Source organism: Trichechus manatus, unplaced genomic scaffold, assembly GCF_000243295.1.
Source record: "Trichechus manatus latirostris isolate Lorelei unplaced genomic scaffold, TriManLat1.0 scaffold00101, whole genome shotgun sequence".
Lineage (NCBI taxonomy): Eukaryota > Metazoa > Chordata > Mammalia > Sirenia > Trichechidae > Trichechus > Trichechus manatus.
In genome coordinates, this window is record NW_004444037.1 from 8,126,963 (window position 1) to 8,137,739 (window position 10,777).

Here is a 10,777-nt window from a genome sequence, read left to right on the forward strand (position 1 = left end):
ATTTTAACAGGACCCAGAGACTGAAAGCAAAATATTCAAAATGTCCATGATACAATCTGAAATAACTCAACATACAAAGAACTAGGAACATTTCAACAACTCCCAGAAGAAACTACAAGTGACAGGCTCCAATCCTAATATGACCCAGCTGTTGGAATTACCAGACCAAGACTTTAAAGCAGCTACCAAATCTATGCATTTTGCAAAACTCACAGAATTGTACACAAATAAGTTAACTTTACTGTATTTAAGAAATATATTCCAAACACTATTCTTGTAAATTCTTTAAGTAAACTGTGATTACTAGAACACTTTCATAGAAGGAAATGGAGCAGAATTCTATTAAGTTTTGAGGGAATTCTACTGCCAGAGGACCTCTGTGTCTGGTCTTTGACAATTGCGATGGTTAAGATTGTATGGCAACTTGGCTGGGCCATGATTCTTAGTGTTTTGGCAGTTGTATAATGTTGTGATCACTTTCCTGTTGAAATTTGATATGTGGTCACCCCCATGATGGAATCTGCTGAGTGGTACCAGCGGGGCTGGGCCTTTGGCAGCTCACTGCCCGCTCAGCCTGCATCTCTCCACCCTCTGCTGGCTACTTTCTTCCTGCTTGCCTTGCCAAGGTTTTTGGCTTGTTCGAGTCCCAGCAGCTGCCTCTTGTCATCTCACCTCCGGGTTACTGGGACTCGATTTAGCAGCTTACCTGTTGATCTTGGGATTCTTCGATCTTCGCAGCCTGTGAGCAGGAACCCTGCTCTCCTACCTGCCGACCTTGGGTTCGCCAGCTTCTGCGGCTGCATGCACTGGGAGAGGCCTCTACCCTGATCCACGGACTTGGGACGTTCTAGCCTCTACAATCGCGTGAGCTGTTTCCTTGATATAAATCTCTCTATATACATATTTATACACTTTACTGGTTTTGCTTCTCTAGAGAACCCAGCCTAAGACAAAAATTAAACCCTTAAATAACCCCAAAACCAATTCCATGCTGTATCATAAATGGGAAGCTCCAGCCACGTCGCTAGTTTCTTCAGTTTTTATTTTCTAGTTCAAAGTCTTGAAGTATAATGAGCTTTCTAGATTTTCCATAGGGAGTGATGGCACTAGGCCCAAATAAGGCAGAAAAGCCTAAAAAAATTAAAAATGGAGAAAAATGACGATTGGAAGAATATAAAATAAGTATAAACACACTCTGTTTCTGGTGAGTGTGTGGCAACCTGGAACCTTTACACCGGGTGTTCACCTGAGACCCAAGACACCATCTACACCTTGCTTGGCTTTTCCACATTTTCTCATGGTAAATGCTTACTGGATTTAACTAGTCACCATTGGAACTTGGCTCCTCCGATTAGTTCTTGGAAGACAGATTTTTTTTTTCTTTCTGTTTAGAGGAGGAGCTATTTCCAGTTGGAGCTCATGGCTGTTCTCTTTGTATTCCATCTATTTTGTGAATTTTTAACCTATTACTTAGTGATCTTCCAGTGTAGTTGGCCTGAGGTGAAAGCACCGTTATTTGCAGTGAACAAGGGCTGAACATCATATTTTTGGTTGATTCCTACTTACTTGGAAAAAAAAAGAAATCATTGAATAGATGGATTATGAAGAAAATGGCAGACAAAGAGAGCCTTGCAGACCATCCTGTGGTTACATAAAGTCCTCTTTACTCTGAGGGACACCTCTGACGAACAAAAGTGGAACTCCTTCCGAGACTGGACAGACAATGTGAGGTGGTGTTGTAAAATGTTCAGACAGCAACCTCATGTGCTGCTAAAGGTTGTTGCTGGCAACCAAGGTATTAGCTTCCACTATCAAATGAAGACATGCAAAGTAAGATGATTTAAAAACGTTTCAACTCTGAGAAGCTGGGATAAATTTTGTGACAGTGAATACCACTGCACTAGACGAGGATGGTGACAGCAATTGTTCTGCCATAGAAGCTAAAGTCCTTAACATTTCTCACAAACTGAATTGTTCTAGCCGGTAGGAGCATCATTCCAGCCAGTGTGGATTTGGACAATAACTTCCAGCCGTAGCCCAGTGTTTCTGCAGCGTTATCCATCTTATCAGAGAAGTGATGCTAATCGCTCTGGGGAAGATTTTGCTCTCCACAGGACAAGAGCATCTCATTTAAGGATAAATGTGATTTGATTTCTCCAGGCTTCACAGAAGGTCCTGGAATAATTTCAGCCTCACCTGATCCTGAGTGGGCACGTGCACAGTGCCTGTGAAATGTTCCACAGAGAAAGAATTCACAAGATCAGATTCCATCTTTTACTTGGAAGAACAGAAACAGTCCTATTTTTATTATGGGTGGCGTGACATCCATAGATTATTCCTGCCTCAAGTACTCCTTTCCATTCAAACACATGGTTCCAGCCATGTACAGAAGAGATCCATGTTCTTGGTGGTCCCCTTGTTAGCTCACTTTGTGCTTTTAACTTAGTTTATTCTTTTTTTTTTTTTTAATTTTGGTAAATATATACGTAACAAAAATATTTGCTATTTCAACATTCTTCACATGTATAATTCAGTGACATTAATTGTGTTCATCATGTTGTTCAACCATCACCATTATCTATTTCCAAGTTTTTCCATCACCCTTAACAGAAGCTTAGTGTCCCCTAAGCAATGAGTCCCCTTTTCTCCCTCCCTCCCACCCACCCCTGAAAACCACTAATAAACTTGGAATTTATACACTTGCTTATCCTAGACATTTTATATAAGTGGAATCATAGTATTTGTCCTTTTGTGATTGACTTATTTCACTCAGCATAATGTTTTCAAGCGTTGTCCATGTTGTAGCGTTTATCAGGACTTCATTTCTCTTTGTGTCAGAGTAATGCATGATTGTATGTATATATGGCACAAACAGTTAGGCTCTTGTCTAAAACCAAAAGGTTGGCAGTTTGAATCCACCCAGAGTGCCTCGGAAGAAAAAGCCTGGCAATCTACTTCCAAAAGATCACAGTCATGAAAATCCTATGGAGCACAGTTCTACTCTGTAACGCACAGGGTCACCATGAGTGAGAATTGACTCGATGGCAACTGGTTATGTATATATCACATTTTATTTATCCATATGTCTGTCGATGGACATTTAAATTGTTTCCATCTTTTGGCTATTGTGAACAGTGCTGCAATTAACATTAATGTACATGTATCTGTTTGTGGTCCTGCTTTCTTTTGGGTATATATTGAGAAGTGGAATTGCCAGATAGTATGGTAATTCTGTGTTTAACTTTTGGGTAAAACTTCCTTGGAAAGCATAATACAATGTAAGCAGGAGAGATCTTCACTGAATAGAATGTCAAAGCCAAAGAACCTCAACTTCAGGCAGAGTTCCTATCGGAATCAAGCGAGTGATGCAAATGCAGGACATTTTTTATGCTCCTCACAGAAATTCTAAATCACTGATAAGGAATGAATAGTCTAAGAGAAACTGTTGGTTGAACTGGTTTCATGCTATAAAAATGGAACAAGTATTACACACCAAATCTCTTTTTTGTTCTATCATTTTTATGAAGTACATATGTAATCAAAGCTCTTATTTGTATAAGACATGCATGCTGTTCGTGTCATAACAAGCATGTACCATATGCTTCCCTTCCTCAGGATTGTTATTTGTACAATGGCAACCCTGGGAGACTCATGTGAGCATGGATGTGCAAGTATGTTGGGTTTGCTTCTGTCTCCATAGGAAGTAGTTGTCAAACTTCTAATATTATAAAGCTGCACACTTTTAATGAAAGATGCAGACATCATGAGCAGGAGTGTATTGTTTTAGTTGATTAACTTCCTAGCTAAAATAATTGAATCAGATATTTAAATGAGTGTAATTTTTCTCCACCAGACAAAATGGTCAAATTTGAATTTAATGTTTTCAACGAACAAAAAAAAAACTTAAAAAAAAAAGGAGGAAGAAATGGCCTTTGCTATTTTTAAAATACATCAATTGTATCTTGATAATTTTTGAGCCAGAGAATATATATTTTTTTCTTTTTGAAGAGTCTGTTTTTCCCTTTAATCAAACTTTTAAATAGGCAGTTGAGTTAGTTTAAGGCTGCCTTAAGAGGGAAAATTACTAAGTATGAATTTAACAAAACAGAAGTCCATTTTTTGGAGGCAGGGTATCCCTTTAGTTTTTCTGTGTGTGCTTTACTTTGAAAATGCAAAGGGAAATGAAAATAATTTCCCTTTTACATGTCTCAGTTGGACTGAGACTTTGACGAAGCAGTTAAGGTTGAGAGACATGGTTATATACCACTAATAAGACAAACAATATGGTAGTTAGATTGATTGTTTACAAAATCTTTCTCTTTCATTTCATGGTCACGTAATGTTTAAATTTGGACAAAGGAGATTATAAAGAGTTATAAATCATTATATATATGTTAAAATATATTTATATATAGTTAAACTTTAAAAGATTAAAAGCAGCCCACATATTGGAAAATAAAATTAATGAAGTAATGTAGGCTATCACTTCTCTGGATTTGCATTATCGAAAACATAATCTTGGATGTCTATAAACCAAAACCAGTAGCAGTTGAGTCAACTCCAACTAATGGCAACCCCATGTGTGTCAAAGTAAAACTGTGCTCCATAGGGTTCTCAGTAGCTAATTTTTGGGAAGCAGATTGCCAGACTTTTCTTCTGAGGTGCCTCTGGGTGGACTTGAACCTCCAACCTTTTGGTTAGCAGCCAAGCGCATTAATTATCTGCACCATCCAGGGACTTCTGGATATCTGTATATGTTATTTAATCCAAGGCAACGTGTATAGAATATGAAGACTTATTGCTACAATTCTTGCTTTTAAGATATTGCATAATATTATAACTTTGAAAATATCATTAAAGTGTATGAAATCACCATGCATTTGACTATAAAATTTAAAATCAAAGTGTTCTACTACTTCTCTGTTAAAATATATACCAAAATACCATCTTTTAATTCTATAGAGTCAGTCACAAATAGCCACATCTTTTGAGTTTGTTTCTTGCTATTTGCACAATGTAATCTGTAGTTGATAATAGTTCAACTGCTTTGACCGGGGGCATGGTTAGACTATTCACAACAGGGAGTTTATGAAAGTCTTTTTATTTTACTCAACATTTTATTATGAAAAAATTTTAAATATAGAAAAGTTGAAAGACTTTTACAGTGACACCCCCACATACCCATATATTCTACTATTAACGTTTTACCATACCTGGTATGAGCCCTGGTGGTGAAGTGGTTAAGAGCTATGGCTGCTAACCAAAAGGCTGGCAGTTCAAATCCACCAGCCTTTCCTTGGAAACCCAAGGGGCAGTTCTACTCTGTCCTATAGGGTCCCTATGAGTCAGAATCGACTTGATGGCAATGGGTTTGGTTTGGTTTTTTGTATTCCTAGTATGGAGCCCTGGTGGTACAGTGGTTAAGACCTGGCTGTTGACCACAAGGTTAGCAGTTACAATCCACCAGCTGCTCCTTGGAAACGCTATGGAAAAATTCTACTCTGTCCTATAAGGTCACTATGAGTTGGAATCAACTCGACAGCAATGGGTGTTTTTGGTTTTACCTGGTATACTACACTTCTATCCATTTAGTCAATCCCGTATTCTCCATCAATCCATCTTATTTTTTGATGCACTTTTTCTAAATTTAATTTATTTTGTTGTTGTTGTTGATGTTGAGACTATACACAGCAAAACATACACCAATTCAATAGTTTCTACATGGACTTTTTTAATATTTTGTGCTTTAGGTGAAAGTTTACAGCTCATGTTAATTTCTCATACAAAAATTTATACACACATTGTTATATGACTCTAGTTGCTGTCTCTATAATGTGACCACATATTCCTCCTTTCCACCCTGGATTTCCTATGCCCTTTCAGCCAGCTCTATCCCTTTCTTCCGTCTCATCTCACCTCTGGACAGGAGCTGCCCATTTAGTCTTGTGTATCTACTTGAACTAAGAAGCACACTCTTCATGAGTATCATTTTATGTCTTATAGTACAGTCCATTCTTTGTCTGAAGAGTTGGCTTCAGGAATGGTTTTAGTTCTGGGTTAACAGAGAGTCCAGGGGCCAAGTCTTCTGGGGTTCCTCCAGTCTCAGTGAGACCATTAAGTCTAGTCTTCTTAGCAGGATTTGAGCTATGCACCCCACTTTTCTCCTGCTCTGTAGAGGACTCTCTGTTGTGTTCCCTGTCAGGATGGTCATTGCTGGTAGCTGAGAACCATCTAGTTCTTCTGGTCTCAGGTTGATGGCGTTTCTGGTTTATGTGGTCCCTTTTGTCTCATGGGCTAATATTTTCCTCATGTCTTTGGTGTTCTTCATTCTTGTTTGCTCCAGGTAGGTTGGGACCAATTGAAGAATCTTAAACGGTCACTTGCTAGCTTTTAAGACCCGAGATGCCACTCACCAAAGTAGGATGCAGAACATTTTCTTAATAAACGTTGTTATGCCAATTGACCTAGATGTTCCCTGAAACCACGGTCCCCAGACCCCTACCTCTGCTACACTGTCCCTTGAAGTGTTCGGTTGTGTTTAGGAAACTTCTTAGATTTTGGTTTAGTCCAGTGGTGCTGACTTCCCCTGTACTGTGTGTTGTCCTTCCCTTCACCTAAGATAATTCTTGTCTACTATCTAGTTGGTGAATTTCCCTCTCCCTCCCTCCCCATGCTCATAACCATCAAAGAATGTTTTCTTCTGTATTTAAACCTTTTCTTGGGTTCTTATAATAGTGGTCTCATACAATATTTGTCCTTTTGCCGCTGACTAAATTCACTCAGTGTAATGCCTTCCAGATTCATCCATGTTATGAGATGTTTCTCAGATTCATCGTTGTTCTTTATCGTTGTGTAGTATTCCATTGTGTGAATATATCATAATTTGTTTACCCATTCATCCATTGATGGGCACCTAGGTTGTTTCCATCTTTTTGCTATTGTGAACAGTGCTGCAATGAACATGGGTGTGCATATATCCATTTGTGTTACAGCTCTTATTTCTCTAGGACATATTCCAAAGAGTGGGATTGCTGGATTGTATGGTACTTCTATTTCTAGCTTTTTACGGAAGTGCCAAATCAATTTCCAGAGTGGCTGTACCATTTTACATTCCCACCAGCACTGTGTAAGTGTTCCAGTCTCTCCACAACCTCTCCAACATTTATTATTTTGTGTTTTTTGGTTGAATGCTAGCCTTGTTGGGGTGAGATAGTATCTCATTGTAGTTTGGATTTGCATTTCTCTAACGGCTAATGATTGTGAACATTTCCTCATGCACCTTTTAGCCATTCGAATGTCTTCTTTGGCGTAGTGCTTGTTCCTATCCTTTGCTCATTTTTTAATTGTGTTATTTGTCTTTTTGGTGGTTGAAGTTTTGCAGTATCTTGTAGATTTTAGAGATTAGTCCCTGATCAGATATGTTGTAGCCAAAAATTTTTTCCCAGTCTGTAGGTTGTCTTTTTACTCTTTGGATGAAGTCTTTTGATGAGCATAAGTGTCTGATTTTTAGGAGCTCCCAGTTATCTAGTTTCTCTTCTGGTGTTTGTGCATTGTTAGTTATGTTTTGTATTCTGTTTATGCCATGTATTAGGGCTCCTAGCATTGTCTCTATTTTTTCTTCTATGATCTTTATCGCTTTCGATTTTATATTTAGGTCTTTGATCCATTTTGAGTTAGTTTTTGTGCATGGTGTGAGGTGTGGGCCTTGTTTCTTTTTTTGCAGATGGATATCCAGTTATGCCAGCACCATTTGTTAAAGAGACTGTCTTCTCCCCAATTAACGGACTCTGGGCCTTTCTCAAATATTATTAGCTGCTCATAGGTGGATGAATTTACGTCTGGATTCTCAATTCTGTTCCATTGGTCTATGCATCTGTTGTTGTACCAGTACCAGGCTGTTTTGACTACTGTGGCAGTAAAATAGGTTCTAAAATCAGGTAGTGTGAGGTTTCCCACTTTGTTCTTCTTTTTCAGTAATGTTTTACTTATCCAGGGCCTGTTCCTTTTCCATATGAAGTTGATGATTTGTTTCTCCAACTCATTAAAAAATGTCGTTGGAATTTAGATCAGGATTGCATTGTATCTGTAGATCGCTTTGGGTAGAACTGACATTTTCACAATGTTGAGTTTTCCTATCCATGAGCAAGGTATGTTTTTCCACTTGTGTAGGTCTCTTTTGGTTTCTTGCAGTAGTGTCTTGTAGTTTTCTTTGTATAGGTCTTTTACGTCTCTGGTTAGATTTATTTCTAAGTATTTTATCTTCTTGGGGGCTACTGTAAATGGTATTGATTTGGTGATTTCCTCTTGGAAGTTTTCTTTGTTTGGTGTAGAGGAATCCAACTGATTTTTGTACGGTTATCTTGTTATCAGACATTCTTTACTAGCTAAGTTAAACTATTGTTTGGTTTTAAGACTTCAGAGGATATTTTTGGTTTAAGGTTTAAAGATTATCTCAGGGCAATAGTCTGGGGGTTTGTCCAGCCTCAATCCACCCAGAAAGTCTGAATTCCATGAGAATTTGAAATTCTCTTCTGCATTTCTCCCCTTTTGATCAGGATTCTTCTATGGAATCTTTGATCAAAATGTTCAGTGATGGTTGCCAGGCACCATCCAGCTCTTCTGGTCTCATGGCAAAGGAGGCAGTTGTTCATGGAGGCAGTTAGCCACACATTCCATTTCCTCCTCCTATTCCTGACCCTCCGTCTTCTGCTGTTGCTCCAGGTGGATAGAGACCAGTTGTTGTGCTTTGCTTGGGTGCTTGCAAGCTTTTAAAACCACAGACACGACACAACAAACTAGGACGTAGAACAGAAGGCACTAGACACGTTATTAGACCAATTAACTGGGATGTCCCATGAAACCATGACCCTAAAGCGCCAAACCAAGAAATAAAATTCCATGAAGTTTTTGGTTGTACATAAGCAGCCTCAGCAGCTACTTTTTTTTATTATTGTTGTTGTTGTAATTATATCCATCACACGACTTTTGCCAATTCAACTTTTGCAGGTGTACAACTTATTGACAGCAATTACATTAATTGGCTGTGCAACCCCACTCTTAATCAATGCAATTTTCCCATCACTGTAACCCATGACTCAGTACTCCATAAGCAATAACTTCCTCTTTCCCCTTCCCTCCCACCCCTGGTAACCACTAAGAAACTTTGGTCTCTATACATTTGCCTGTTCTTGTCTTTTTGGTCTGCTTCTCATTTTATAGAGGCAGAAATTAAAGTTCTTTTTAAAAGAAATAAATGATATCAGGGACAGTGGGATTTTCAGTTACTGTGGTTTGTTGCAGAATATGTTTGTTGAGTTTTCTTCCTGCTTAATTAAACTCCTTTTTAATACATAGTAAGCAAACTATTCATAACTTAGAGAAATGGTGTCAGTTTATTGGGTGGTCCAGGAGATATTTCCACAGATTTCTAGGTGGGAGCTAAAGCCAAGAAAAGTGACTTCCTCATAAAGTACCCACTTGTTCATTTAGGTATTTAAAGGAAGAGAGTGAAAGAGAGAGTAAGTCTGTGAGTAAGTTAAGAAAGAGAGGCAGGGAGAGAGGGAAGAAAGAGAAAAGAGGAAAAACTCTCCAATTAGCTTTTATGTGTAAGAAGTCTTCAGAAAAGGCCTTGAAAGTATGAATTCTTTCTAGAAACTAGTTGCACAGGATGCAGGCAGTAGCCCAGTTTAGCAAAAATTGTGTGATTTGGCAAGGAGAAGCATTTTACCCAACACTGCGGTGCGGGGAGGGCAAATCAGTAAAGCATAGAATGTTAAGAAATATGGGGTCTGAAGTCAGGGCACCTATTTGAATCTTGACTCCAGCACTTGCCAGCTGGGTGTGACATTCAACTTTCCACAAATCCTTATTTAAAATGAAGTTAATAATAGTGCCCCCCTCACAGTTTAAATTAAAGCATTCATATATAGCAGATACCCTTGGATGCCAGTTGTTTTTCATTGCTGTGGAGTGGGTTCCGACTCATGGCAGCTTCATTCCTTTCTTGCTAATGGCTCCCAGTTTTGTCTAGGGATCTGTAGAATCACAAGCTCAGGGTAGAGGAACTCCATCTCCAGGCCTGGGAGACTAATGAGAGACCAAGGGGGTCAGTGTCTTTTGCACCACACTGAGTGGTACAAATGGTTGATGCACTTGGCTACTAACTGAAACCTTGGAGGTTTGAGTCTGCCCAGAGGTGCCTCAGAAGAAAGTCTTGGTGATCTACATCTGACAAATCAGTCATTGAAAACCCTATGGAGCACAGTTCTGCTCTGACACACTTGGGGTCACAATGAGTCAGAGTTGACTTGATGGCAACTGTTTTTTTGGCTCTCCTTTTGCCGGGGACATACAGGAAGTGACTCCTTCTGCCATTGCCAGGTGTTGTCTCTACATGTGAAGGTAGGAGCCGTGGCAACCATCCTGGAGCTGTGAGGGGGAATTAGCCCAGGACAAGTCAACCTGCTGAGGATGGGAGAGCAGACGGGGGAAGAGAACCTGGGTGTTTGATAATATTGTTTAGCCACTGAATTGTCAAAACCTATAGTCATCTTACCTCTGGTCTTTTTGTAATGTGAGATAGTAAATGTCCTTGTTGTTTAAGTTACTTTAAATTAAATTTTCTATTACTTGCAGCCAAATCATTTGGTGTATAACAAACATGCCGTTATAAAGTACAGCCACATAAAATGCACTAGACTAGGAGTCAGGAAACAGTTCTAGTGCCAGCTCCTGGGCCAGAAACTGGGTTTCATTGGCAGTTGCTCATTACTGCCAC

General features: G+C 39.1%; 1 pseudogene; it reads left to right on the top strand.

The window, feature by feature from the left end:
• The first annotated feature begins 402 nt into the window (after positions 1-402).
• On the top strand, positions 403-2,423 carry LOC101358774 (metallophosphoesterase 1 pseudogene; annotated as a pseudogene).
• Positions 2,424-10,777: the final 8,354 nt, after the last annotated feature.